Source organism: Ammospiza nelsoni, chromosome 8 (genome assembly GCF_027579445.1).
Source record: "Ammospiza nelsoni isolate bAmmNel1 chromosome 8, bAmmNel1.pri, whole genome shotgun sequence".
Classification (NCBI taxonomy): domain Eukaryota; kingdom Metazoa; phylum Chordata; class Aves; order Passeriformes; family Passerellidae; genus Ammospiza; species Ammospiza nelsoni.
Genome location: NC_080640.1, coordinates 25,806,566 through 25,834,474, shown reverse-complemented (window position 1 = coordinate 25,834,474; position 27,909 = coordinate 25,806,566).

The window sequence follows — 27,909 nt, the reverse complement described above, 5'->3', positions numbered from 1 at the left end:
ACTGGTGTCTTAACAGGTCAATATCCTTTGTGAATCTGGCTAATTAACAAAAACCAAAGCCATATCATAACCTCAGCACTATTTTTGCAAAGTATTGAAAAGAACCCAGATGAACAGGATTAACACACACAAAAAAAAAAAAAAAAAAAAAAAAAAAAGGCAAGGCAGAATCTGTCACTTATCACTTCTGTGGTTTTTCTCCAGGACTTCTGAAGTTGCTCCTTTGTACAAGGTGGCTGCTTTTGTCCTTGTTTGCATGTCTGTCTTTATACATACTTATCTAGAGAAAGTGTTTCTATTTCTATAGATAATGATCACACTTTAATATTTTACTGTACAATAATTTTCCTCCAGAGTAGCTCTGTTTATTCCAATTATTTACCCTCCTAAGCACACCATTCTCAGGTGCTTATTACTAAATGTAGTTTTTCCATCACTTTGCAGCTGTGCTTCTCTTGACATATGAACTCTTAAATTTCATGCATTAAAAAAAGCTCTGTTATTACAGCAGTACTTTATTTATAAACAGACATTGAAATTGGTACAGAATTACCTTTTATCTTCCTGTAACCAGTGCAGACAAGTCTGGATTAATGCTGGGACTTCACCACAGAAATGCAGCCACAAATCCTAACATCCTAAGTATTTTCTCTTTTTAATCAATTTTGCCTTTAGCCAAAATTGAGGTAATGTAGAAATAAAGCTGTCAGATGTAATTTCACTTCTCCAGTCCCTCGGCTGGAGAGCACAGAGCCATGCTGTTCATCAGCGTGGGGATAACTGCTGCGAAGCCTCTAGCCACACTCTCTTTTTCAGTGTCTCTCCCCTTGCATGTTTTAATTTAAAAACAGAGTATTAAACTAATCATTTAGATGTGGAACTTTTCCTCGTATTCAGAGGGGAAGCAAAGATTTCATTGCTTAGCTCTTGCAGCATCCTTTGGTCATCCCATGAAACACAGGTCCCAGAATGGGCCTTTTTTAAGCCTGCATTGATTCACTTTACCAGAACAACTCTCTGCCATGGTTGCTTCCCTCACATCATTTATCTCTTCAACTAAAAATCAGAGTTATTCACCAGCTGAGATTTATTGAGCCTCACCTCTGCTGGAGCCAGCACTAGCAGAATTACAGAGAGCCCTTCAGTAGAGGCTCCTGTGTTAGGTGGAAATGCAGAGAACTGGAATGGCATGCCAAAGAGTGAAAGAAAACTGCTGAAGTGATTTATGAATAAAACCTGGGATTCAAGGAAGGGATCAGCTCACACTCTTATCAGGCTACTCCCATGAGGAAGAAAGTCTGTTCTTCCAAGCATGTGCATGACTTGATCTGACAGAGTTGTTTGCAGCGCTGCCCCTTGGTGTGAGAGGCACCATCCACGAGTGTGTGATGGTCGCAGTGAGCGCTGCTGCTGAGCCTCCTGCCCTGGCACTGCTGGGCTCTGGGCCAGCCCTGCTGCTCCTCACACACACTGCCCTTCAGCTAGAGTGCAGCACAGGGGAACAGGCAGAAAACACACAAAAAACATGGCAAAGCTTTTCAAGCTGTAAGTGTATCCCTGGCAGTGATCTGTAAAAGTGCTGAAGGGGCTGGTACCTCAGCACAGCCCCTCACTGCTGCACCTTGCACCTCCTGCTCTTTGCCAACAGCCCTCTCACACAGCTTAATCCTTGTTCTCGCAAATTTTAACATGTGGATTTACAGGACAGACATGTAGGATTTCTCAGGGTTATGTCACATGTACAGATTTTTCCAGGGGTTCCTTTGAGTCTCCTTTATGGGCACACTGCAAAGCAAAGATGCAATGGCAACAACCACATGTGCAGTTAATTCATCCATAAAGAAAACCAGGAAGCTTCAGAATACACTGAATGACAAGAAAATGTGAGTTTACTGGACTAAAGCCTGGAGATCCTTCCTTGGTACAGATAATAGAAGCAGTTTTGTGGTATGCCAGCCAAGAAAAACATCCATTGCTCAGCATGACATCCAGCTAAACTAATCTTTGTTTTCCACGGGAGATGTTTTTTCGATAATTTCTAAGAGCTAAAGGACTTCATTAAGAATCATGCAAGCATTGATCCAGATGTTAAACCTCTCTGTACAATGGGAAGCCCTCCCAGTAAAGAATAGAAAGCAGTAAAGAATAATTGGTCCATTGTTATCTGGTCTTGAGAAAAGAGAACAATATTGCTTATTTACTAGATGTTACTATATGGAGGAATCTATTTTATTGTGTGCATGCTGTTTGAAATACAATTAATTATAATGGTTTTGTTCAGTCAAAGCATAGGTAAACATTCAATTTCAACCTATTGTAGCACTGAAATTCATTGTTGTTTCTAAATCTTATCCAAAGAAAAGCTTAACATGTGAGAAGTGAAACAGAGCTCCTTTTTAAATAACCAAAGCTAAGCAGAAGTAATATTTCTCAGTTGTTCCTTGTAGACTTTTTAAAATTTCTTATTTCTATATTACTTTTCGATCAGCTTTAACCTTGGGAAGTAGAAATATTGTAAAAATAACTCTTAGGCTGATTAACACAAGCACCCAATGTTCAGCAGGGCTCCAGCAGAGACTCAAGGCAGTGTGAGGCCATGATTTCTTGCACACTGGGTTGGGATGTGTCTGGCAGCCACCCACCACCAGTGGGATCCTTCTCTCATGGTGGGACATCCTTAGATAAAGGGATCCTTCTCTTAAATAGAGAAGGTTGTCCACCAACCACTCTAAACGTCCCCGATCCCTTGCTGAAATTTGCCTTTCAGAAACTGGGGAGCCCTTTTAGTGTGAGGGTCTGGACATGTTCCCTCCTTGGAGCACAAGAATTTATCTGAGGATGTGCTTAAAAACCATCAGGGATGGCATGGTCAGAGTCCAACATCTAGATTTGATACAGTCTGTAATTAGACTTTCATCTTCACTGCTTCTTTAATAAAAAAAAAGAAAAAAGATAATACCTTTAAAAGTAATGAATGAGAAGATAAGAGGTCTGAAAAAATGTAAAAGAAAACAAAACTTTTTGTAATTTGTAAAACTTGCCTGACTCTTACTCTAACAGGCAGTTTAGAAATGCTTATTAGCACAGACACAGAGAGACAGGAGGGAAATGGTATAGATCTAGAAAGGCTATAGATGTAATTAGGGGTGTCCTCAGAGTCTGACAGATTAGGCAATTTTGGAACTAATTCCTAATGGAAATCCTTTTAATGAAACATATTAATGAAATCCACATTGATATTATTGTTGGGGTATAAGCAGAAATTTACTTAAAATAATTACTTTCATGCAAACAGTTTTTCCAATTTAATTTGGAGCTGCCTGAATTTACTGAAAAGTACAAAATTGATTGATTTCTAAAGATCACATCTTGTAGAAAATGGCATTGTTCTGTCTGGGGAAGGAATTTGCCATTATTTCTCTCATGTTCTTGCAGGGGTTGGATCAATGCAGCTTCAAGCAAGAGCTTTGACTCTGGCCCTTTTCCTGGAGAGGTCTCTGGAGCCTGGGCTGTGCCTGGTGAGGGGCAGTGCTCTCTCTAGCTGTGGGAAAAAGCTCAGGCTAAAAGCAGGACCATGCTATTCCTTTACAGACAATAGAAGCACATTAAAAAATTCTGTAGTTAATCTGGCCTTTTGGATTATTTTTGAATTTTTTTTTTTTTAGTTGAAAGCAAAGCAAACATAGAAGAAGCCTTAAAAAAATAATTCTGTTTAGGTTTTGTTCTTTGTGGTCAGACCATCATCACTGTTAAACTTGAATTCTAAGACACTTCTGATTCATGCAAAATATTGGTAACTGCTGATAACTATCAAAATCTAAAGAAACCCATTAACACTTGCCCTATGTCATGTCTAACAGGAAGAAATATTATTGGGAATGCCTTCATACATCAGCAGTGCCACAGTAGATTCAGGGAGCTGTATCACTCAAAAAACAACTCATGCAAATACCATGAAATGAGCAGGACAGCCTTCAAAAGTGGCTGAGCGATGAACTGAGGTATCTGAACCCAGGCTATCAAACACCTCACTGATGGCAACACCCAGGCAGAGGCTGTTTATGTCAGTGGCAAGCTGTCAGCACATCCCTGTGTCCCAGTAACAGGAGTCACCCTCCTGAGCACTGCAGGAAAGAATAATTTTGCAGCCCTCACTGTGAAAATGCAAACCCGAACCAGAACCCAAGCTGTGCCCTCTCTGCACCTGTAGATGTCACAGAATTCACACAGGTACCAGTAGCTAAAGCAGTAAAAAACTCTCTAAAAAATCCAACTCTCTGTTGAAAACTGGTTTTCTGCAGATGACATAGATCCTGTATGCAGTTAGGAAGCACTTACTAGGACATGCATTTGCAAACAGTATTTCTCAGCTTCCAGAAGTATTCTTGATTATAGTTCTGCCCTCTATAGTAGGATGGGGGTATGTTATAAATTGCTAGGGTAGGGTTATAAATATTATGTTTTACTATTGAATACAACTCACTCCTATTTCAGGCTGCATACTTACACACGTGTTCATTTTTAGCCTGCGAGCAGTCATCCAGAGACAGCCCCTGCCTCTGCTTATCAGCTGGGGCTGATGCTTGATTCACCTGCCAGTGCCCTACTGCCACTTGTGGGTTTTTTGGTTATTACAATAGGCTTTCCAGCTTCTACAAAAATGAAAAAAATTCACCTGACACATACTTTGAAAGAGAAAAGCACATTTGTTACCATAAGAAATACAAAAAAACCCTCCTGCACTTCAGACACATAAACTGAATTTCTATTAAAGCATTTTCTTCACCTGACATAGGGAACTGCAGCCAGGAGGGATATTGATTGCTCTGTACGAATGCTCTAGTGTTGGCTTTAACAATACTGTCAGCCTGCTTCACCAATCATGCTAATACATTTAGCAAAAGCCCATCTGTAGTCTGTCATTTACACAAGCACTACACATTCACTATTTTAAATTCTCATTCCATCACATTTATATGGTTACCTCCATAGTTCCCCTCACAGCACACAGATTGCCACATCCATTTGAATTTCTGAAGCAGGCAGAAAAAGCCTGAGGCAAGGATTTTAGTGGAGCCACAACACCCCCCTATAAACTCCTTTCCCTTTTATTGGAAACCCAGCCTCACCCCTCCATCTCCAGCAGCCTTTAGACACAGGTTTTGCTGAGCAACAGAGCTCTGCCATTCCTGCTTTCAGACTGAGTGTTGGGCTCATCAACTCTGCAAAGCCAACCCATGTTCAGCCCCCAGGGGAAGGGACAGGGACCCTGCCCACCTCTCCTGTCACTCCCACCCTGCAACCTTTTCTGCCTGTGCCACATGACAGGAGCAGCAGCAGTTTCAGAGAATTATTTCCTCTGCACAATTCTTTTGGGAAGCATATGTGTAATCAACATTTAAAGGGGGAATTATTTATAAAACAATCCTTGTGAGGGCTGAGGACTCAGTAATTATTCTGTGCAATTAGTCCCCAAGTAGTGTGAGACTGCATTCCCTGGTGATCTGAGCTATGGAAACATTTTCAGTGCCTGAGAGAAAATAGTTCTCTCTCAAAGAGATTGGCTACAGAAAGCAATCACTTTGCAAAGGGAAGGAAAAGGACTGCAGGTAAAAGACAGAGCAAGGAATTTAAAGTTATTTTCCTATCTTTTTCTGAGTCCTCTGTCTCTCTGAGGAGAAGCTGGCATCTGCCATGAGGTGAAGCAAGGGCTTTTGCTATGGCAGCAATTGATAAGAGCACAGAAACTGCTGTACAGTTAAACATTATCAAATCAGGACAGAATGGCTTCTTGCCCCTAAATACTGCTGCCATCTCCTCTTCAGTGGCAGCCATCAATCCACAGACTATTTTCCATATTTTTCCATGTGAAAGCTCCATTCTAAACATCTCAGCAAAGAAAGGAAAAGACTGACTAAAATTTTGTTTGGGTTTTTAAATTAAAATGTGCTCTCCTGATCTACCTCAGTATTTATGACAAAACAAGCATAAGATGAAGCATTTTTTCCCTAAGAGGTGAAGTCAAATGGTAAATCTTTCTTGCCCCACTGAAGAAATGGCAAGGGGAATTTAAGAGTGTCATGAGAGCCACTAGCCCTGTGCCTTCTAGGATGGCACCGTGTTCAGTGTAATGCCTGCCAGTCAATGGCATGGCATCTGCCCTCTGAGAGCAGGCCCAGCACAGCTCTTTGAACCCCTAATCCCTTCTCAAATCAATTTCTAGGCTCCTGATTGTTCTAATTTAAATTGGTGGCATAAATGAACCATCTCCTGGACTGTATCCCCACCACAGAAACCTGAGCTAAGGGCTCAGAGCACAGAAATGTGCTGCTTCCCATGCTGGGATGATGAAGGGTCACAGATGAACCAGGTGAAACGTGGGTGGCTGTTTGGGAAAATGCATTTTGTGTGAAGTGTACATTCCTGTGCTTAGATGAGTCGTGCCCTGCTGTTTTCAAACCAGTAATTTCAAAGAGTTGCTTGCATGCAGGATAGACAACATCGGCTCCCTCCAGCACAGGCAAGGGACACAAGAAAGGTTCTGAGGTTCTTTAAAGAATATTGGTCACTAGATGGGGAAAAATATCCCAGAGGAATACTTCATTCAAATACCCTGAAAATGTCTAATTTACCTTGAGAGGAAGTAATATTGGAGTTAATTAGGATTGTATTAAAACTTAAATCCTGACAGTTTCATCTGTTCCTTCAACTGTCAAGACTTTTATGTTTGAATTTACTTCCAAAAGCCTGCAGGTGATAGTCTGCACTTGGTCACAGTTCACAAGGTAGGGAGAAACTCAAAGAGAACCATGTCCTTGCAAGAATATTATTTTATCTGAAGTGTGACTAACAGGAAGGTCATATTCTACCCTTTTTCCTCCCCTCTCTCCCTTAAACACCTTATTTGCCAGAGCTACAGAGATTTAAAAGAAAAATCAGGGCATCATATAATGATTCATAGGCAAGCACAGCAGAAGCATTAATCATTCACATCTTTAACTCTAAAACCATATAAACTTCCAAGGATGATCAGTCAATGCGACGCGTTTATATTTTAGCCAGAAATCAGATTTAGAAACGGAACATCCTGAACTTCTGACCAGAGAACAAAGTGTATGAAATGCCACAGAGCCAGTTTCAAAGAGCCCAAATGCACGGCTTCTACTCACGTAAAGAGGCAGCCTTTTATACAAGCAATCCTATTATTTGCAGTTCAGTTCATGGTTCAAGAAAATATCAGGAAAGATGAGCCAGAGCAGCAGAACAGAGCCAAGCATGCTGGATCTGCCTGTCTCTCTTAAAAAGAGAAGCAAAGGGGGATGCTGGTGCTTGACAGAAGAGTTGAAAACTTGGAAGAGAACTTGTGTGATTCATTCTTCTGTCTGAATAGACCTCAGAGATCTTTCTGATGATTCTCACATATGTTTCTAGTGGGTCTTCTGGAATTAGAAATGTTGAAAGGGAAGGCACTGAATGTAGGCTATGTTCTGGGATACATGGCAAAAAGAAAACACCCATAGGAAAAAGAAAACCCAGCAGAGACAAATATCAAGTGCAAGTAATGAGCAGAGGACAAGGCACACTGTATGATTTTTTAATACGTGTAGTAGCAATTTATAAAGAAGTCTTCTTTATAGAATAAAGGGTTTCATTGTCTGCAGGGGATGATGCAGCAATAGACACAGGTGCCAACAATGGGCACTGGAAATTCAACATGTCCCTGCTGACATTCTGTATCCCCCTTTGTATTCTTCACAAGAAAATGAAATACCTTCATATTCTCCATATTCTCTTTTACAAAAAGACAATAATAACTTTAATCTGACAGAAGGAAAGTCTTGACCCGTAACACAGGCTGAATTTCTGAGTAAATTAGAAACTATCAAAACTATTACATACTTATGGATTTCTAAATTATACAAAAGTCTGTAATTGGTACTAGGGGAGAGGGAAACAGAATAGATGATAGGAAGCCTCTGTAAACACCCAAAAAATTTAGTTAAAAAGTTTAGATTCTCTTTATACAAGTAGGTTTTTGATTAAAAAACCACCCACATTTTAAAATGTGCCATTTGCATTATTTAGCTTTAAAACAAAAAAACTATATTGAAAAAGCAAACTATCTTTTTTCCTTCCTTCCCTTTCATGTTTACTGTATCAGTAAGTTCACATACCATGAGTCATATTTGAACTCTAAGGCTGTTGTATCTATTTAGTTGTCACAACAGCAGCAGTATCTTGTGGGAACGAGGCAATAGGAAAAGAATTTTAGAGATAAGAAACGATGTATTATACTGTTGATGTGACTTTTGCACAAAATACTAGAAACTGAACTAGGAACAATGAGATCAAAAACAAGTTTGAGAAGGAGTAGCAGACAAGTGGCTCAGAAGCCTTAGGAGCGTATCACAGTTTTGAAAGTTTTTGTTGGTACTCTTGAAGAAAAGATCTCCTGGGAGAATTGATATCCCATAAACTGGGGGCAGGGTGAAGTCTGCATGTTTTCTGAGCATGCCCCACTAGCTAGAATTCTTGCTTTTTGCCTGCAGCTCTGTGTAATGACAAACACAGAGGGCAGCATCCCAGCAAAGCAGCATCTTCCATTCCCCAGAGATGGACCCCTCCCACCCACAGATGCTGTAGCCACACTGGCATTATCTATGGAAAGTCAGCTTGCTCCTGTTAGTGAGGAGAGCCTCGTACAGGATAACAAAAAGCCACCAGTACAAGATAAGAACTGTTAGTGGGAAGTCATTTGTTGAGGCTGAGAGCTGCCTTGGCAGCCCTGTCCTGCCAACGTGGCTGCTGGAGGGAGGTGGTTCTGCTTTACATTCTAGATAACACTACAATTCATCACTTTTCCTTCTGAGCTGCACTTCATTTATCCCTGCATGGTAAGCTGTCATCTTTTTCATTTATAAGGAATAAAAATATGGTAAGGTGGTAAATATACCATCTTCTAGGATGTCACTCCATACTTATTAATAATACATGACATGTTAGAATTATTTAAAGGAGAGTCAGAAATTTAGCATAACCTTTATCATAAAACTTGGTAGAAAAAAGGTCAGGATGGTTGGTGCCTGTAATGGTCAGGAATCTCTAAGTAGCAAAGGAATTTAGGACAAATTCTGCCATTTGAAGGGTTGGAAAAAAGCTGAAACAAAGAAGTCTAGCTCTGAAAGCATGCTATTAACAACATAGACTCTTGTTAAAAGTAGGTTTAGAGATACAATTGTGGGTCAAGCTAAGGATGTGTGGAAGAGGAGTTACATACCCTTTTTAGCTTAGAACCACAGACCAAACTGTAGGTCATTATTACTTTGCAGTACAGGGCATTTTAAACATCTCTGACAATTCTAGAAATTCAAGTTTCTAAGATTAGCCAATGACATGCACAAGGGCCATTGGTAGCCATTAATTCCAATTAAAATTAACCCTACTCAAACATTTGTGTAGCAAGACAGGACAGCAAGAATGCCAGAAAGAATTCTACTTATCAAACAACTAAATCAAAACAAAGTGACATAAAAATTACTTCAGCATTAGCATTTCATGTGCCTGAGAGGTGCACATTCAAATATAACTTTCTGCATTTATATGGAAATCAAGATAGCCTCCAACTGAATGGGTTATTGCATTCTGCTTTAATATACTGACCCTTGGCTTTCTGCTGTTATGAGCTTTGTCCCAGATAAGCCTGTGGTGATGGGAATCTGCTCTCAAGGCAGAAAACTCTTAAATATCTCCAGCACTTGGGTCGCACTGGTAAAAAAAAGCTGCAGAAACTTGCAAAGAGCAGAAGAGAAAGTGGCTGAGGTCTCTGTGTGTGATGGCGTTCGCAGGGGTCTTAGGATGAGGGAAGAGATGAGGCCCTGTCTCCATGTTTCAGAAGGCTTGGTTTATTACTTTATGATATATATTATATTAAAACTATACTAAAAGAATAGAAGAAAGGATTTCATCAGAAGGCTAGCTAAGAATAGAAAAGGAATGATAACAAAAGCTTGTGACTGACACAGTCAGTCCAGACAGCTGGACTGTGATTGGCCATTAATTAGAAACAACCACATGAGACCAATCACAGATGCACCTGTTGCATTCCACAGCAGCAGATAATCATTGTTTACATTTTGTTACTGAGGCCTCTCAGCTTCTCAGAAGGAAAAATCCTAAGGAAAGGATTTTTCATAAAACATGTCTGTGATACCTGTGTGTGAGAGGAGGGACAGGAAAGTGCTCTGGGAATGCCCAGGGTGCCAAGGAGCCCTGCCAGGGGACCTGGCAGCACAGGGCAGTCCAGAAATCCCCCCTTGGCAAGCAGCCACAGGGCTGAGCTGATCAGCAGCCTCCTCTACACAGCCACCTTTCTCCTGGGACTCAGAGCAAGAGTCCTTGTTGTGCCTGCCAAGGGAAATCTCCCTCTGATTGCTAAAAGCTCAGATGAGCTACTTCAAAAGAAAATAAGCATTTGTTGTTCTCTCTCTAGCAAAAACATATCCTGGAAGCTCAGGTTTATTACAGACTGCTGTGTTTGTGCTCCAGCTCCCAGTAACACCCATGGTGAAAGGGCATTACCATAGAAAACAGCAGGGGAAAGCAGACAGAAACCTGAGCAGCACGTCAGGAGCTCTGCAATCAACAGCTTCCTGCTGTCAACAGGGATCTCTGGAGTGATTTTCCTGAATTCCTGCTTGGAATTCATCAGGCTGTGATGCCTAGAGAGTAGAGCTGCAGGGAGGGCTGAGTACCTGCTGGCAAGCACAGCAGAGGTGAGGAGGATGAGGAGGCCAGCCCTGCCCCAGCTCAGCTGGCACAGGCAGAGGCAGCATAAGCCAAGAGAAGAGCACAAGGAGCTGCTGAACCCAAACTGCCTGAAAAATGTGCTCCTTTAGCTTCACTCTAGAGCATCACAGGTAGTATCTTTAGTGAGCCTTAATGAGACTTATCAGTCTCATTATCTGTTTAATTCCTCATTATTTGAGCTTCTTATTGTGATCCTGATCACTGCTATGATTTGTTAACCCACACTTTTTCCTAACCCAGCCATGAAACAGAACCCAGGCCCATCTCATGGGGATGCCCTCCCTGAGGCATAACTGCATGCACACAGGGACAATTGCTGTGCTTAAATGCACTTAGAGGGGAGGCTCCAGTGCAGGGAAAATGCTTAACTTCTCCAGCATGTGGGAAGATGCTTAACTTTTCACATGCAGAAGTCGTATCAACTGTAGAGTTAAGCAGTTTTTGAGTATCATAACTGAATATAGATTATGGAGCCCTCACTGCACAGTTACAAATAAAAGATCTTCAGCACCAATCTTAGAATTTTTTCCTAAATCAGTTTACAAATGAAACAATGCTGTGTGTGGCCCACAGGCAAGGATTTCCTCAGCTTTAGCAATAAATTACTGAATATCTCCCTGTATTTACATTGGCTGTTCCCTCTCCCCCAGCCCTGTGTGAAAGCCTTTAGAAGATACCTGCCTAACTCAGAGCAGAGTGCCAGCAGCACGCTGCTGGTGCACTGAAATTTGCTTTTATTTCTGACTGTTCAAATTGCATCTGCAGGAAGCAGCTGGACAAAAATAACTCGAGGTGTATGAGGCATTTGGAAATGAACTGACATGTTGATTAGTAAATCCTGCAGCCTGTGCCAACTGGGGTTTAATTTTTTTTTTTAAATAACATCTACAGTATTAATGAAGTAAGTAGAAATTTCTCCCATTGTCCCTGTAAAAGCCAGCCCAGTCTGCCAGTGCCTGGTGTGGAGTTCCCATCCCTGACTGAGGAGCCTGAAGGAGTGGGGTGCAGCCTGCCAAGCTGCAGCTATAAAATAAATCATAAAGATGCTTCCCAGAGCATGCTACCCATTATTCAATCCACTGTTTTGCTTCCTAATGTAGGAGTTTCACATGTGAGGGAAGTTATTTTTAGTGCCATGTGTGGTGCCAAAGTGTTTAATGATTGCCTGGGTTCACCCACCCCACAGCTCTGGTTCAAGCCAGTGAAATTTTGGGGTTTTTTATGTGTCCCTCCTATCCTGTTCCCTCAGCCCTTAAAAGGCTGAGTACTAAAGGGAAATATACCTATAAGAGTTTTTATTATCTTTTTTTTGCCTGCACAATGTAATGCCATTAAACCAGTAAATTATTGCAGAAGCACATAGCTGATTATAAAGCTGTTATGGGGCAGTAAATGAAATAGCCTTTGGATCTTCTTTACAAGTTACCTGCAGGAGAATCAGCAGGGAATTAGCAATGCCTGATACTTGGCCTTTGCTTGGCTTTCCAGGGCAGGTTTTGAGTGCCTGGCAGTAGAGGGGTGAGTGCCTCCTTATCTAGGCTGCATTGGAGCCATATCAATTTTTAATTAGTTGAAGTAAAAGCCTGGTTTCCTGTGAGGTTGTTATCTTGGCTTGAAAGTGAATCAACACAAACTACATTTTAATATAGCCTACTATAGAAGACCTGACAGTTTGCACTGCTGTAATTAGAGGTTTCTAGTGCTTCTCACCCTCTTGAAAATGCAGCTCCTTTCAGGAGGCATGCAGCCTTCTGCACAGAGCTCACATGGGCTCCAGAGTACTGTTCTTTCAAAGCCTGAAAAATAATCAGGAAAGGTGGTTTCAAGCATGTGCCTCCACCACCTAGGAAACACATTAAGGGACCTGAACTCAAGCTAATAAAAGTCCTCATCATATTTATGGTGTTGCTGGCCTGTGAGGAGACAGAAAACTGCACACTGTGAATTTTTCTTAGAATAATCTTTTGAAATTTTGGGTTGTGAAGAATGCTGCTCCACAGGCACCTGGCTGCTATTTAATACAGGCACAGCCTCCTCTGCAGGCTTCTGAACTGAATCTACACTTGGAGAAAAATCTCAGGAGAGGGAGTCCTCATCTGTGATCAAAATTGTGAATGTCTGAACTGTGGGCAGCACAAACTGACAAATGCACACTCGTATATACAAGAAACACATTAGCCAATATTTCTGCATGAGAGGGAGTCAGAGGCCTCAAATTTATAGCCAGGCATTAAATATAGAGAAGAGATTTCTTTCTCACCTGAAGCTATCTTTGACTGATTTACACCCTGAAGTATGAGCAATAGATTCTGCCTCATACTCTGTCATGTATCCTCCTCACTTATATCACTACAAAACACATGGTAATGCCTTTTTGCCTGGTGGAGGGAGAAGCCATCCCACTGCAGCTCTGAGCCTCAGCAAATCACACTTGAATTTTAAAGGAGAAAAGGATTTGATGCCTGTGCAAGATGATGCTTGTGGACATTTAGAGACTTCTCCCTGCCTCCAAAGACAAAGAATATACCTCACAAACCGCTGAATACAGCGCCAGGTTTATAGCTGCTCTGTTTGAAATTAATTCAATATTAATTCATAGCTGGAGAAATCCTCTGCTCAGTGCCCTGGTTCTGGAGGGAGCATCCTGCACTAAGGGGCTCATCTTCCTCCTGTGCAGATTCCCAGCCCTGACAGATCCCCCTGGGCTCTGCACAGGCACCCAGGGAGCTGATAGCCCTGGGAGCACAGGAGAGCTGGGAAAGGGGACAGCAGCACCATGGCTTGCTATTTCCACTGGGAAAACATTACAGAACGGGAACAGCTCAGAGCTCCTGCTCCCAGCCTGGCACAAACATGACATGGCTCCCCTGGAATCATCTGAGCAGCACTTCCCTGGCACAGCAGTGATGATGAAGACATTCTGGCTGCAGCTCTGTGGCACCATGCATCCCTGTTCATGCCTGCTTTCCCGCAAACACAGCCCACCTTCTCTGCTCCCTCTCTGCCAACATACCTGAAAAACTGGCTCACCAATAGAAACGTGACCCACTGAGAGAACAGCTGAAAGCAATTCAGGGTTCTTTGTAATTTGAATTCAGTGGGTCATTCCTCTTACAGTCAGATGATGACATTTAATTTTCAAGAGATTATGCAGTGTGTGTTTGAATTGTGGGCACAGAGTAGTAAAAAAAAAATGGAAAGAAATCAATTTAATCTCTATTTTTCCTCCTTTAAATGTGTTTAAAATAACACTCAGTTCATCAGCTGGGAGTTGTTGTGGTGAATTAAACAAAGAATAGATTTGTGTATAGAGTGACTACCAAAATGTGATCTGTGACACCAAATGAACAGAAAGGATGACTTCAACATGGAATGCACACCATGAAAAAAGTAAAAGTAGCAAATAAAAGGCATTTCTTGCTAGCACCCTGGTCTTACCCAGAATATAAAATGAAATTAGTCTTCAGACACTTGGAAGAAATGCATTTGCTTTTCCAAATGCATTCAAAATATTTTTGACATGCTTTTAAACCCGAATGTCTGTTAATACAAATGTGATGTTTCTTTCAGTTTAACAATATCAAGACACTCTCCTTGTACTTAGGCAACACTGTCTTAAGCAAGAGCTGTTGAAAATATGATAAACAAGAGTATCAAGGAGAATTACCTAGTAAATAAAGTTTATTATTTATGTTTCAGAGGTTTTCAGTGTGACAGACTGCTTTATTTCTGTGCTTTGTTTCACTTTTCTGCTTTTCTTTTCAAGTGATGAGGAGAAAAAAACAAAATAAATAAATATAATGCAGCTGCCAAAGACTTTTTTAAAGAAGAAAACTGCTGGAGCATTCTCATCTTTAAACAGACAGCATATACCACAGTAGGAAAATTCATAAATAAAAGAAACATGAGATGACATGTAAAGAAATTTGACAAATATCTTCCATCCCAAAGTGCTCTAAAACCTGATTTCTGCAAACATAGCTTTGATACCTTTGCAGTTGTAGTCTTCTCTGATAATTGTATTTGACAGAAATTCCTTTAGAAGTCAAAATGAACCTATTACTAAGCACATTTTCCTACGAGGGGAACAAAAAAAGCAGCTTTTACTAAAGTATTCTCTTTTTCTGCATATTTTCCCTGAAGTGCCTCTCTCTCTACATTTGCACAAGTATTCATAGCCTGTTCTTTGTTGTGCCATTTGGTCCCAGCCTGCTGCAGAATGGAGGATTCTGCATTTCCACTGCTGGAGTCACTCCAGATCTCAGTGCTCGGAGAACAAACACCACGCACACCCACCTCAAGTCTGAAATGCTACCTTCAGCATTATCCTCACCAACTGCAGCTCACATCCCAGGGGAATCCTCACACAACTCTCAGAGCAAGTGGCACCCTGAGCTTATTCTTGTTTAGGCTCCATCTTCTCTGCCCTAAAACCTGGGGTTTGTACATTCCTTATCGTCTGGAAGAGGCTGCAGACACCCATCATTAAAGATTCATTCTAGAAAAGCTTCAAAGGGAAGGAAACTTCCCTGGCTTTTCTTTTCCCTAGCTGTACCAGCTCTCCTGATGGAATTTGAGAGAGGTTAGTTCATTCTGCTTCTGGATGCTCACCCTACCATTTCTTTGATTCTCTGCAGCAAATTTGCAGTCATAAAATGTTTGAAATCGGCCTCCAGCCAGAATCTGCCAAGGTTTCCCCAGGTGATTTTTCCTCCCCATTTAGTTGATATATACCAAACAACACTGCAAATGCACAGAAACACACACACCAAAAAAACCCAAACAAACCCCAAACAAAAAGCCAAAGCAAAAATCCAAACCAAAGTAACAACAACAAAAAAAACCAACAAACCAAACCCACCCTGCTTTTTTTGTTACCATAGTGTTTAAATGACAACACTGATCTTCCGAATGTGACATCAGATGGGTTTTTCCCCTTTTAAAATTAATGCTTTCCCTTATCTGTATATAAACCACAAAATATAAACATAGCACACACTTTCCCTAGGTCTTTCCTAAAAGTAGTGCTACCAAATCAGAGTTAAATTTTTGTTAGCAACCATTGAAAGTGCATGCATGAACAGCAATTTTAGCATGAATTGTAAGTGTGAATTGCAAATAACCCATAAACAGGAAAATTTGAAAGTGAAATAGAATGCAGAAAGATTTAATTAAGAGCAAATTAAAGCATTGCCACCACTTTTAATGCAACTCTCTGCTACCACTTTCTGTAGAAAAACAACTCCACTGCCAAACTGCTGAAATAACCCAACTATTGAGGAGACAGAGGCAAATTTTACAGTGTTTTAACTTTTCTGTGTATGTTCTTTACTATTTTTTCCTGCTCCTTGCCTCTATTTCCTGATTTTGCTTTCCCTGCTCTCTAAGATTCTCTCATGCAATTTTTCCCAGCAGGCACTAAGTGCAGTCCTGGGGCTGGAGAGTTCCCAGGAGGAGTGGTGGGGGCAGGAGGAACTTCTGCTGTGAAAGCTGAAGCTGCAGATCTCCAGGAGTTTCAGCAATCCTAGCAGTCTCTCTTTGCAGCCTGACATGAAACCTGTACACATTCCTGAGCTGCAGTATTTCACTTACAGTCCTGTGAAAAAAACCACCAGTCTATGTTTTCTAGAAAGCTATCACTTCTTGGCAAAAGTAACATTTTCATTGAGATTTGGCTACTCAAAATGTTTAGAGGAAATCAATGAGTGTGTATACAGCCAGACGGTGGGCTAACAGGATGCCAAAAGCACAAGTGACTGAAACCCTGTCCCTAGGGCTTCAACATGCACATGCTTTGAAAAATTCAGTCAGGTCTTCGAGGCTCTATTTCCTGGGTGCAGGGACTCTATTTTCTGTGTGATGAGTGATAGAAGTCAGATTAAAAAATTCATTAGCAGCCCACCCTATTAACTACTGAAAGATAAACTTTGAACCGAAAGCAATGCAGACAAGTAACTTTCTGAAAACCTGGTTTTCAGAAGCATTCAGGGTTTTCTTTGATTTGATTACTGACTGGAAAGGTAAGATTATTCTTCAGCAGGGTGACTTAGTGATTTTCTATTGAATGAAGCAGAAGAGGCAATCATTCCTATCCATTCTAGGTATGGTCCTGACAGGAAGGGTAGGTCCTCCCCAGATTGCCATCTCCATAGGGAAGGATATTTGGCGTCCATATGGTAATATCCCCAGTGTGCAACATCACTGGTGAGCCATGAAAATCTAAGAAAACACAAAAGTTGAGTCTTTTTGTTATTTTCAGTTTTCCCAAAAGCTACTGTAGCAAAAAGAAACTTAATACCACTATATCTTTTTTTAAAGTGTGCTGCATGTTAGATACCCTAAGACACAATATTTCTTTCCTGAACCTTCATTTTGCCATACTGTTAATTATGAAAATCTATGCAAGAGGCTGCTCAGGCTTTTGTTCAGTCAATAATTGTATTTAAACATTTAAAATGTCTAATAAATCAATCACCCTGAACTGCTGAAGAGCAGTAGCCACGTTAAAAATTAAATTTAAAGACTTTTTTTTTTCCTAACTGAAATTTCCACAGAAGACATTCAAAATATTAACTCCAAGAACATTAATTTGGGATCATTTTTGTAGAGAATCCATGGAAATATGCTTTTAAAATACACATGTGATGCCATTGTGGTTTAGTGCATCTGTTCTTTGCAGTCCAAAAACTCCAAAATGCTTTAAGTCATCCTGTTCAAAGCCCAGGTGCTGTGCTGCTCACAGCACTGCCTGGAGTTTGTGTGCAGTTTGAGCAGACGACACAAACTGCAAAGCCTGGGGCACATTGGGCACCACGAGTGCCTGCCTGGGCAGGGGGGGCACCATCATTGCTGGCCCAAAACAGATCCCCCACACCTGCCAGCAGGCAAGGGAGCTGCTGCCTTTCCTTTGCTCTGTAAATAAAATAGAGCTGCGTGCTCTATTGGCACACACTGGGGGATCTTCCTCAAGGCAAGCAGCCTCCATTCGATCTGAGATTTCTGCTGAGTCTCTGCCTGTCAGGAGCCTCCAAACTTATGTGTGGGCACACTGGCTTCTGTATCCCTGCCTCTGCAAATGGTTCCCTTGGGCTTTGTGGAATCTGCCTTAGAAGACATTGCTCCAGCCAGTTTCTCTTCAAACAGTTACACATCACCTTTAAGAGCTCACATGTGAGCTGGAATCAGTGAAAAACTCCAGCAGAGCGCCCTGGGAAAGAAGTGAGGCTGGGCAGAAGGAAGAGGTCTGGGCTAACCAATAAGCCTCTTTTCTTAAAGGATACCAGAAAGCAGAGACTATTTGTGAGAACACAGAAGGAAATCTAAGTATTTCTGCTCTCAAATTCATTTATTCAATTCATTTGGGTTAAATTTTACAAGTGTGTGCAGGTACTAACAATAAACATGGGTTTGTCAAATTGTAACTTGTAGCAGTCCAATTTCCACCCTGAGCAGGAGAAGAGGCCTTGCAGGTAGGAAAGCTCCAGCAGAGTATGTACTTTGATTACATTAAAGATTTTTGATACTCTGTCTGATAAAACACAGAAAACATGGACTAAATGAAACCACTGCAAAATGAAGGCTGAATGGTAAAACAGTACTTGGAAATGATCAAGTTTTAATTTTTGTAACTGGGGGAGTCACTGGCTGAAGTCTTCCTTGCTGGAAGGGAGGGGTGAGGAGGGCAAGTTGGCTCCAGAAAAGAGCACATGAAGAGAAAGATTTGTAACAGCCCTCAAATACTCCCAGACATACAGAAAAAGTGGAAAACTGAAAACTTCTCTGCATGTCAAAGGAGAAGAAACCAAATTAAGTCTTGCAGCAAAAGCATTAAAGGGTTAGAATATGAAGTGAGTGGGAGAGGTTGCCCAGGCAAATTGTGCAAGCTTTGAAAAGTTTGACAAAAACCCATCCAAAGCCCTGACTTTGGCTTCCTATTGTCCCTTTTCAGCCCTATTTTCTGAAGCTGCAGCATAGACTTCTTTCCTTAACCTTAGAAAGTTGACTTATTTAACTGGTGGTTATACTTCCTGAATGCAAATACTTAATATGGGCGATGCTAAAAGTGACCAAAACCAGATCATCTCAGCATCTTGGCAGTCTAAACTAAACAACTTTGATTTGGCAGAATGATATTTATATGTCTTTGAGACTCCTATTTCATATGCAGACACAATTGATTTTTATTACAGTCAATAGTAGAGTTGCTTTCAAAGGTTTCAGTGATTTTAGCATCTACAAAAGCACCTCTGTTAAAAATGCAGGATATCTTTCCAAAGCAACCTGTAGAAGTAAATACTCTTATTCTTTAAGCAGGTTGGCAAGAGAGCACATACATGAACTTTCTGAAATTCTGTCATGTTTGTGGGAGGCTAATAAAGGGCTACTCTATTAACAGGCTGAGATACATCATTTGTGTCTGATACAACAATTGTTTATGAGTTTCATTTCAGCTATTTGTGCTGGTGCTTAAACTCACTGGGCTGCTGTTGTGTGGAACCTGCTGGGGAATAGCATGTCCCTCTCCATCTGCTGGTTTTGACCACAAAATTAGATCACCTGAAACAGCAGTAATAAAGAAATCTAGAATTCCTTCTATGTTAGGACAATATGAATAAAGCAGACACAGAGAAGTTCAGCAATAACAAGTGAGTTCTTTCTTTAGTTACTGTCACAGCAGCATAACCACTCTCTCCCTTTGCTCAAAAATGCTGTACCTCAAATCTGGCTGAGCTGCCCTGTACTTGTCCTTCTCAATCTTGCCCACAGCCACCAATTTGGTGCCTGCACTGCCACAAAAATAACTGAAACAGGATTAGGAGCTACCTTGCTCTATGGAAGCTCCCTCCACATCACTCTTTTGGCAGACACTGGCTCCCATGAACAAGGGCCAGGGTGAGCCCAGCTTCTGGCTGAACAGAGGCCAGCGTGGCAGAGCTGGGAGCTGCTGTCAGGGCACACACAGGATTATTTACTGCTGACAAAGCACCAGGACCCATCAGATGCGATTCACTGCTGCTTCTGCTACTCCTGCAGTCTGCTGCCACAGTTATTTGCTGCATTTGGAAGGTTTGATTGTCCTCCTGCATGGGAGCAGAAGCCTGGGCTGCTCATTTCAGGCCACAGAGGCAGCCTGGGCCCCAGCACAGCCACGGGGGCCTGCCAGGCCTGGCTGCCATCCCCACACAGCTCCAGAAAGTCACAGATGCTGCTGCCTCAGCAATTGCCAAGCACACAGACACTCCAAATCACTCCCCCAAAACAACGGTGCCACCACAAAAAGGGTACCAAATGCCCCTTCTAAGCCACATGGATAGCAACACCCCAGTGGAAGGAGGGGTCTCTCTTAAAGCCCACCTGCAGGGTCTGAAAAAATAGTAAGAGAGAGAGAGAGAAACAGGCTATCAGTAACAAGGAGTAATAGACATCAAATTCCAGGATGTGTTTTGAAACAGCAGCCACAGCAGGAACACTCCTTTGATGCTAAAGCACATCAGCCCAAAGAATAGAATGGAGGCTTGATTCAGTCTCTCCTACACATGTAAGCAACACCAAGGTGATGCAAAGGGGGCTCTGCTGCAGCAGCTGCTGTGACAGCAGGGCCTGTTGTCATCTTATTGCAGGGGCTCCATACTCATGGAACCTAATCACAAAGTTGTCTCCTTATCCCAAAAGTTCCATACCTTCTTGGTGTTCCCCGTGGGCAGCTCCTCAGAGCACTGACTCTTCTTCACAAAGCAGGCACTGCCTCCAGCTCCCCTCTCACCCAGCCACCCCACTCTTTTATAGCATCTTCTTCTCATTGCTCACAGCTATGGCCTGTTAAAGTCAGGCCTGCTCCTAATCTTGGCTAATTGGCCCAGCTGCAACTCCTTAGGGGTAAGATTACTTTCTGCACTATCTTTATTTTCTTATATTGTCCCCCTACAAGGGCCATTACAGGAGCCAGGGACACAGGCACACGCTCAGCCCCAGAGGGTGCTGGTGGCATTGCTGCCACCCTGCTCACCCAGGAGGGCAGGGGCTGGGACACAGCACAGCTCTCTGTGCACCAAAGAGCTGCTGCAGGAAGCCTGATGAAATCCCCTCTGTAGCTTCAGGCTCTAAAATATCATCTCCATGTTCCCTGGGATGGCAGAGAATGCTGCTTTGATTTGGAGGAGCTCTTCTCCATGCAACAAAATATCTTTAACAGCTGGCAAGCCACTTGTGTGAATCTGAAGAACCCAACACTCTGGGAAATATCCCACTAATAATGAAAGCAAGTATTCAAGACCTCAGCAAGCCATACATATGGCACCAAGGAGCCAGAAAAGCCCTGGAAGATCTGATACTGGAAAGATGCCATCACAGCTGGGAAAAATGGCTTTCACAAAAAGATGATCAGGATTGACACAAGTGTTCCTGCCCCACAAAGGAAAGAGATTATGGCTGTTAAATCAGTGCATGTCTTGGTCTCAGGTGGTCTCCCACATCTGTCAAGATGACAAGAACATGATTTTCAATATGAGAAATAAGGTAGGGGAGCCATTTCCTGTCCCCCTGTCCAAGAACCCTTCTAATCCCTTTGTCTTTGCTTTTCCCACATTCACTAAACTCTCCTTTCCACATCACTTTCAGTCCTGACTGTCATTAAACTCAGTTTGTAACACAAAGATAAATAAAATGCCTTTTTTAGTTTCAAACTAAAGTTGTTCCATACATGATGAAACTGAATTGAAATTCTGTGTCCCTCCACAGTGTTTTGTGTATTGCTGAGGGCCCTCCTTATTACTTGTGGTTGCTGCTTCTTTGGGACTGCTGGGGCTGGGAATGATTGCCCTTCCCTCAATGGTTATTGCAGAATGACAAAAAATATCCTTGGCTTCCTTTCCTCTGTCTCCATCTGAATACAGATGAGGTGTATCACCAGTCTTTGTCAAAAAACACCACACTTGGATTACAAATCTTCAAGTCTCACTCACATTCAGCTGAGAGCTGCTCAATTTTCCCCCATGTGCAGGGAAACATTTTTGGAAAAATGTTTATTTTGGTTTTGCTTTAATAATGTCAGGCCAACTGTTAATCCCCATCAAAAATCCAAGGCAAAACCTGAATTATATGAGTAATTAGATATAAATTCCTTCAGGGCTGCTAGTAAAAATAGATTGAATACATAAAAAATAGATAAAACTGCTAGTACCTGTGTCTTTGATTGAGTTCCCAATTCTTTGCTAGCATTGTGAAGTTAAAAATAAGAGCTTGGGGGGGGGGCAGGGGGAGTGTGAAAAAAAAAGGGAAGAAAATAATCTGAAAACTAGAGCAAGAGGGCTGCTTTCCTAACCAGGAATAATTTATCTTCAGTTTGACAGAAAGCACCCCCACCTAGTCTGTCTGTCTGTATTCATCATCCCTACAGGTAACTTCCTATATAGTTTCTTTCTATAGTTATTTTAGTTGCTTATCAGACTCATTTTTATGCTCCTGAAGCCTTCTTAATACTTCATTGCTTGTATCTTAAGTGGCCTTTTCTACAGTACTTAACAGAAAAATACCATTTTTTCCCTTTTACCCACTCCAAATACCCCAGGGGTATGCTACACATGAATAATGTTTCTTCTTATATTCTTATTCCAGACAGAGAAGTATATGCATTAACTTTCAAACTGACTCTCATTTTGGTAATCTTGTCCAATATTGCTTTTTTTCAGAGCACAAAACAACCACCTGTCCCCTCCACCAAGCATTGCCATGGGATTTTGCATTGTCTAGAGGCATTTTTATTTTCCTTCAGAAACCTCCAATCCTTTCTCTTAGATTTTATTTTTAAAACTGTGTTTAAATTGTTTCTTAGGCTTTATAATCATGGATAAACTAATCACCAGCTCTCAGACCTTTGCACTCTCTGCTTTCATCAACAAGTTTCATACAAATACGTATGCATTTGTAATACAAAATAGCAATTATTTTGAATTACACAGTAAGTTTAATCTAAGGAAAAATCCACATACCCTTCCAGCAAAATACAGCAAAAGCACCAGGGCAGATCATGCAGAGGCAGTGTCAGGGACTTCTGCCACCTTGCTTAATGAGCAGCCCCAGCATTAGTAGAAAGACCACATCCAGCTCTTGCTAATCAGTTGCTCAAGCAATGATGGCTTCAATCACCCTGATGAAGTTGATGACAATGATTAAGCTGGCTACTTAAAATGTCTTCTTGATTAAAGTGATATTTAATCCATAAATCATGAATTTCATTCCTGTTTGGCTTCATGATGCATCTTTCATGAAACTCAGGTGAGACGTTTTCCTCTCTGGTGACAAACCCCTTTGAGTTCTCCCCATTTAATTTCACAGAAATAGACTGAAGGAGGCTTTGCCCACATAAGAAATCAGGTGTTAGACAATCAGCAAGTATTCAGCCAACACCTCTTCTTGCACACAACAGCAGCCCAACATTTTATGCTTCTAAACACAAGAAAGAGAAATTCAGCCTTTGGCATGGTGAATTTTGGACCCTAGGCAGCCTCAGACTTCAGAAAGGCAGTAAATCATTATTTTATCTAGCTGAAGATGGTGGAAAAATAAGGTAAAGTATTTAATGTACACAAAAGAAATCTAACAAATGCAAATAGGGAACACTTGCTTCTTATTCTCAAACATGCATGCGATTACCTCAGTGATAATCTAGGGGAAAAAAGGAATACTGTTATGTTAGGGTATCCACAGCTTTTACCCTGATAGTGCTGATTGAAATTCTCTCTGTACACTGTTATTCCTTCCCAGTATTTGTAAGGCATTAGTAGAAGCAGTATATTTCATCAGAAGAGTGCTAAACTGAAAGGTTTCAAGTAAAACTGGGGTTGTAATTACTTCAGGTCACTGTGGCCATATAAAAACAGTAACTTAGTGAGGAAAGGATTTAACAGCCCAGTACAGTAATATAATTAGGCACATCTTTCTAAGAAAGGTTAATCCATTTAATTCATGGTGAGAAAAAGCTCTGTGCTAGAGAATTTAAACTACCTTGGCTTAATTAACTAGGTAGGAATAAAAAGTTCATTGGATGTGAAACCAGAAGTTATGTATCTATACCTTGCTACATTTACAGTAAAAATTATCACCAATAAATTCATAAACGCTGTTCACTTCAAATTAAGAAATCTTCCAGAGCAAGGCATACCGTACAGCATTTGGGTCAAGAACAGAGATAGCCAATGGTAAAATACAGTCAATGGTAAAATAGCCTGTTAAGAGAAGCAATCAAAAAGCACCAGATTTCCTGAGGACTTGGCCAAACCCACAACTATCTTTATTTTAAAGAAAGAAAATCCTGAATAGGTGTCATAGCTGTTACTCCTGGTATAAATCCCAACCTAAAATAGCAGCTCTATTTTTAGAAAAACATCAGCAACCTATCAAACATGACACAGAATAAAAACTAGAGCATGAGATGCCATAGGAGAATTCTGAGAAGGGCAATGGCAACTCCATGTAGGACACCACAGAGAAAGCAGGGGACATGCTGCAGCTGCAGGCATTTGTATGATCTGTTGGGGGAAGCCAAATTTTCTCTATTCCCATCAGCCCAGGCCCATTACACTGGAACATGATCTGAAATATGAGAGGTAATGGGAAGGGACTGCTACCAGAGAGGGCTGCAGAGTGCAGCATGACAGGCATGTGTATGCCTGCAGTACCTGGTCTGATGGGAGAGTCAGCTCCATCCCAGGCTATAGGAACTAGTTTTAAGTTAGTTCCTAAAATTCAGTCCCTGTAGCCATCTCTGGCCTGACTTCATGAGAAAAAAACCCAAGTAAAATAACTAACCAAATATCTCAAATTAACAGCATTTTTCCCCCTCCTCTAGTTTCTTTGATTCTTGAAAAATAAACCAGCTATGCTGAAAAACCTCATCTTTCCATTGGATTATTCAGTCTACTTCATCCATCATTCCTAGTCCAAGCCACCTGTCAGTCTGAAGAGTTAGGAGGTACAGCTGTGGGCCAAGAACACCCAGGCACCACTAATCACAGCCTCCACCAGCAAATAATCCCTCTCTGGTTCTGCTCTCAGGTGATTATGCTGAGTAAAAATTTATATTCAAGCCACCTGTTTTTCTGGTTGATAATTACCAAGAAGTCATTCTCAGAGCAGATTCTCCAACCTAGTTCTGCAAGCAGCTCCCGTTTGTTCACCTGGAACTGTCCACCTGGCTTATACTCATCTGGATATGCAGCACGTTCACAGATTTTGTCCTCCAAGTCCTTGGCACAAGGCTATCCCAAAATATGTCTTCATCCTAAGTGAGACCCACCCTTTTCCCAGGCCTTGACTTCCTTCAATTCCTCTGCTGCCCACTGCCAGAGCCTCCCAAAATGTCATCCTCCTCCTTGCATCTCAGTAAATCTTATCATCACAAGTCTTTTAAATAACAAAGACACAACCACAAAGAGGGCAAACTCAGGGTTTTGTGAGTGACTACTCTTTTGCTGCCTGCCCAACTCTAATTTCATCTCTCACTGTACTGAAGGAGAAAAAGTAAACAGAAACAGGCTCTTTGACTTAAGGTTAAAAACCATCCAGAACCTCTAGTCATAAGCACACTATTTTAAGCAGCATTAAATTAGTAGGAAACACTTTTTGGGGGGCAACAGTGCTACACCTGAGACAAATTAGCTCCACCATCATCTTTGATTCAGTTGTGCTGGAACAGAAACATTTTGCAAGCAAGCAAGCACTGCACTGTGACCTCCTTGTGCAAGCCCTGGCAAAAAAGATACTTACAGTATGACTTATTTTGCACAGAACCATTGACATTCCTATAAGCATTTAGCTAGTAAGCAACTGCAGAGCTTCCCATTAAGTTCAGTAGACATAACTTTAGCTTGAGAGGTATCTGTAGGCATTTTTAACAGCTTGCCATGGATTTGTGAAGAGTATGAATTAAAAATATTTAAGTGATTTGAGGCAAGGTATTGCTCTGCAGATGACTGCCAAAGCAAAGTGGTTTTAGTTTTTAGGGTACACCCCCAGGCATCCCTGATGCTGTGGGATACCTGCTGCAGCCTTGCATCAGAAAGAACTCACAGTTAATGTGCCTTTGGCAAAGGGCATACCATAAAAACATGAAGTTTTAAGTAAGCATCAAACATGATTCTTAATAGGAATATTACGGGTTTCTCTCATCATTCTTATTTGTTATATTTGAAGTTGAACCCTTGAAAGTTCACAGAGTTCCCTGCATATAGGATGTTTTCTGGGATGGTTGGACAGTAGGAAGCAGCACAAACCATGCTCTAAATTAGCTTCAGATTTTTATTCTGGAAAGGAGCAAACAAGAATCTTACTCTTGTGTTTAGGAAAAATCTAAGGAGATTTTCTCTTACCAAGCATGTAGATTTTCAAATCAATCACAGCTCTAAATGTCATAACTACCTTAATCCCTACTCAGTCTAATAAACTAGGTTACTACACCATTGAATAAATAAAATAAATACTCCAGGAAATAGTCAATACAACCCAAAAGGAGAAAAAGAAACAAACCTCAATGCCTTCAAAAAAAAAATAAAAAAATCACATTTAGGAAAAAAAGCCTCCTACCACAACCATACCTCCAGAGCTGCTTCCTCCTAGCAAGACAGGACCCTTCTGGTGCAGGCACACCAGGAGAAGAAACCTGAAAGGTGGGGAGACAAAGGGTGTCCTCAGTGGTTACAGCTGTGACTGCAAACCAGGTGATCAGCTCAACCCAACACAGCTGTGGGCTGCCCATGGGTGAGAGCCTCATCTGGGGCACCATTGAACAACCACCCAAATCTGCCCAGAGCCCCAAGCAAAAGGGAAACCCTCCTTCTTAACCCAGGGGACTTCATCAAACTCACCCAAGTGCCTGTGTCCCAAGGGTATGAGGTGCCTGGAAGGGCAGGTTTGAAAATAAAACTCCTTTTTTTGCTGTTTTGTAACATCAGTGTGTTCAAAAGCACTTGGACTAACACTGCTCAAGTAAGGCAGATTGCAAGCAAAAATCATGCATAAGCACAAGCCAAGTATCAGATGCAGAGAGCTATTCTAAACCGCACAGAAAAAGAAAAGCCAACAGAAAAAGGCCAAGTGCAGCAGGAGCCTGGGGATCTGCAAGACAGCATCCAGGAGTAATGGGGGAGCTGGAGTGGAGCTGGGGGGTACCCAGAGCCCTGCACCCTCCTTCCCTTGCCTGGGTTCAGGGTGCTCAGCACACCATGGGCAGAGCTGGTGATGCCAGGGACCCACAAAAACTCAGGACATTGCCAAGGGGTCCTGGCATCACAACAGACACATTTTGGAAGCACTTGAGCAGAAAGCCTCCTTGGGGTTTGGATGAAGAATAAGCTCATCATGGGGTGGTTCAGCACACCCTTGTGGGGATGTGCTTTAAAACATGACCCTGGGTACAAGGGGCAGACAGGGATATCCATGCAAAGCAGCGTGTGAGGCAGTGAGCAGAGGTGGGCACTGTACCCACTGTGGCAGCCCCTGGCTGGTGCTGGGTGTGTGACACTGAAATTCTGCCCCATCCCCTTGGCTGCTGAGACACCTTCACTGTGTTCGGGTAAGAAGCTATTCTGCAAAGAACTTGTAGTTTGTTTTGTTGTTTTTTTTTTTTTTTTTGGGGGGGGGCTCCAGAAGGGAAGATGCCATCTCTGCCTCTCCTCTGGGTTGGTCCTCCTGGAGAATGTGTTTTTTTGGCTAGTTCAGCCTTTCTACCTGGTTAATTTAGCCCAGAGCTGACAGGCTTGCAGGTAAGACTGGAAGGACTGACTTCAGCAGCAGAAGGCTTGGGTTTTCCAGGTGGGTGCCTCTGTGTGTGCTGAGATGTCAGAGATCCCTGTAAATTGTTGTCTCCAACCCCCACTGATCCTCCCACCGGTGAGGCTGCATGAAGAGAGCTGGCATCTTCAGATGGGTCTGTCCCAACCCTCTTTGTGGCTCTGAGAACAAATGAAACCTCTGCTTTGAGTGAGAGATGGCTGCAGACAGCAGGAACACACCACTTGAGCAGGGGAAAAGGACTGAATTGGGGAAGGCCATAAGATTCATTTGTGGCACCTAATAAAAAATGACACTGTTCAGCTTCACTTACACATA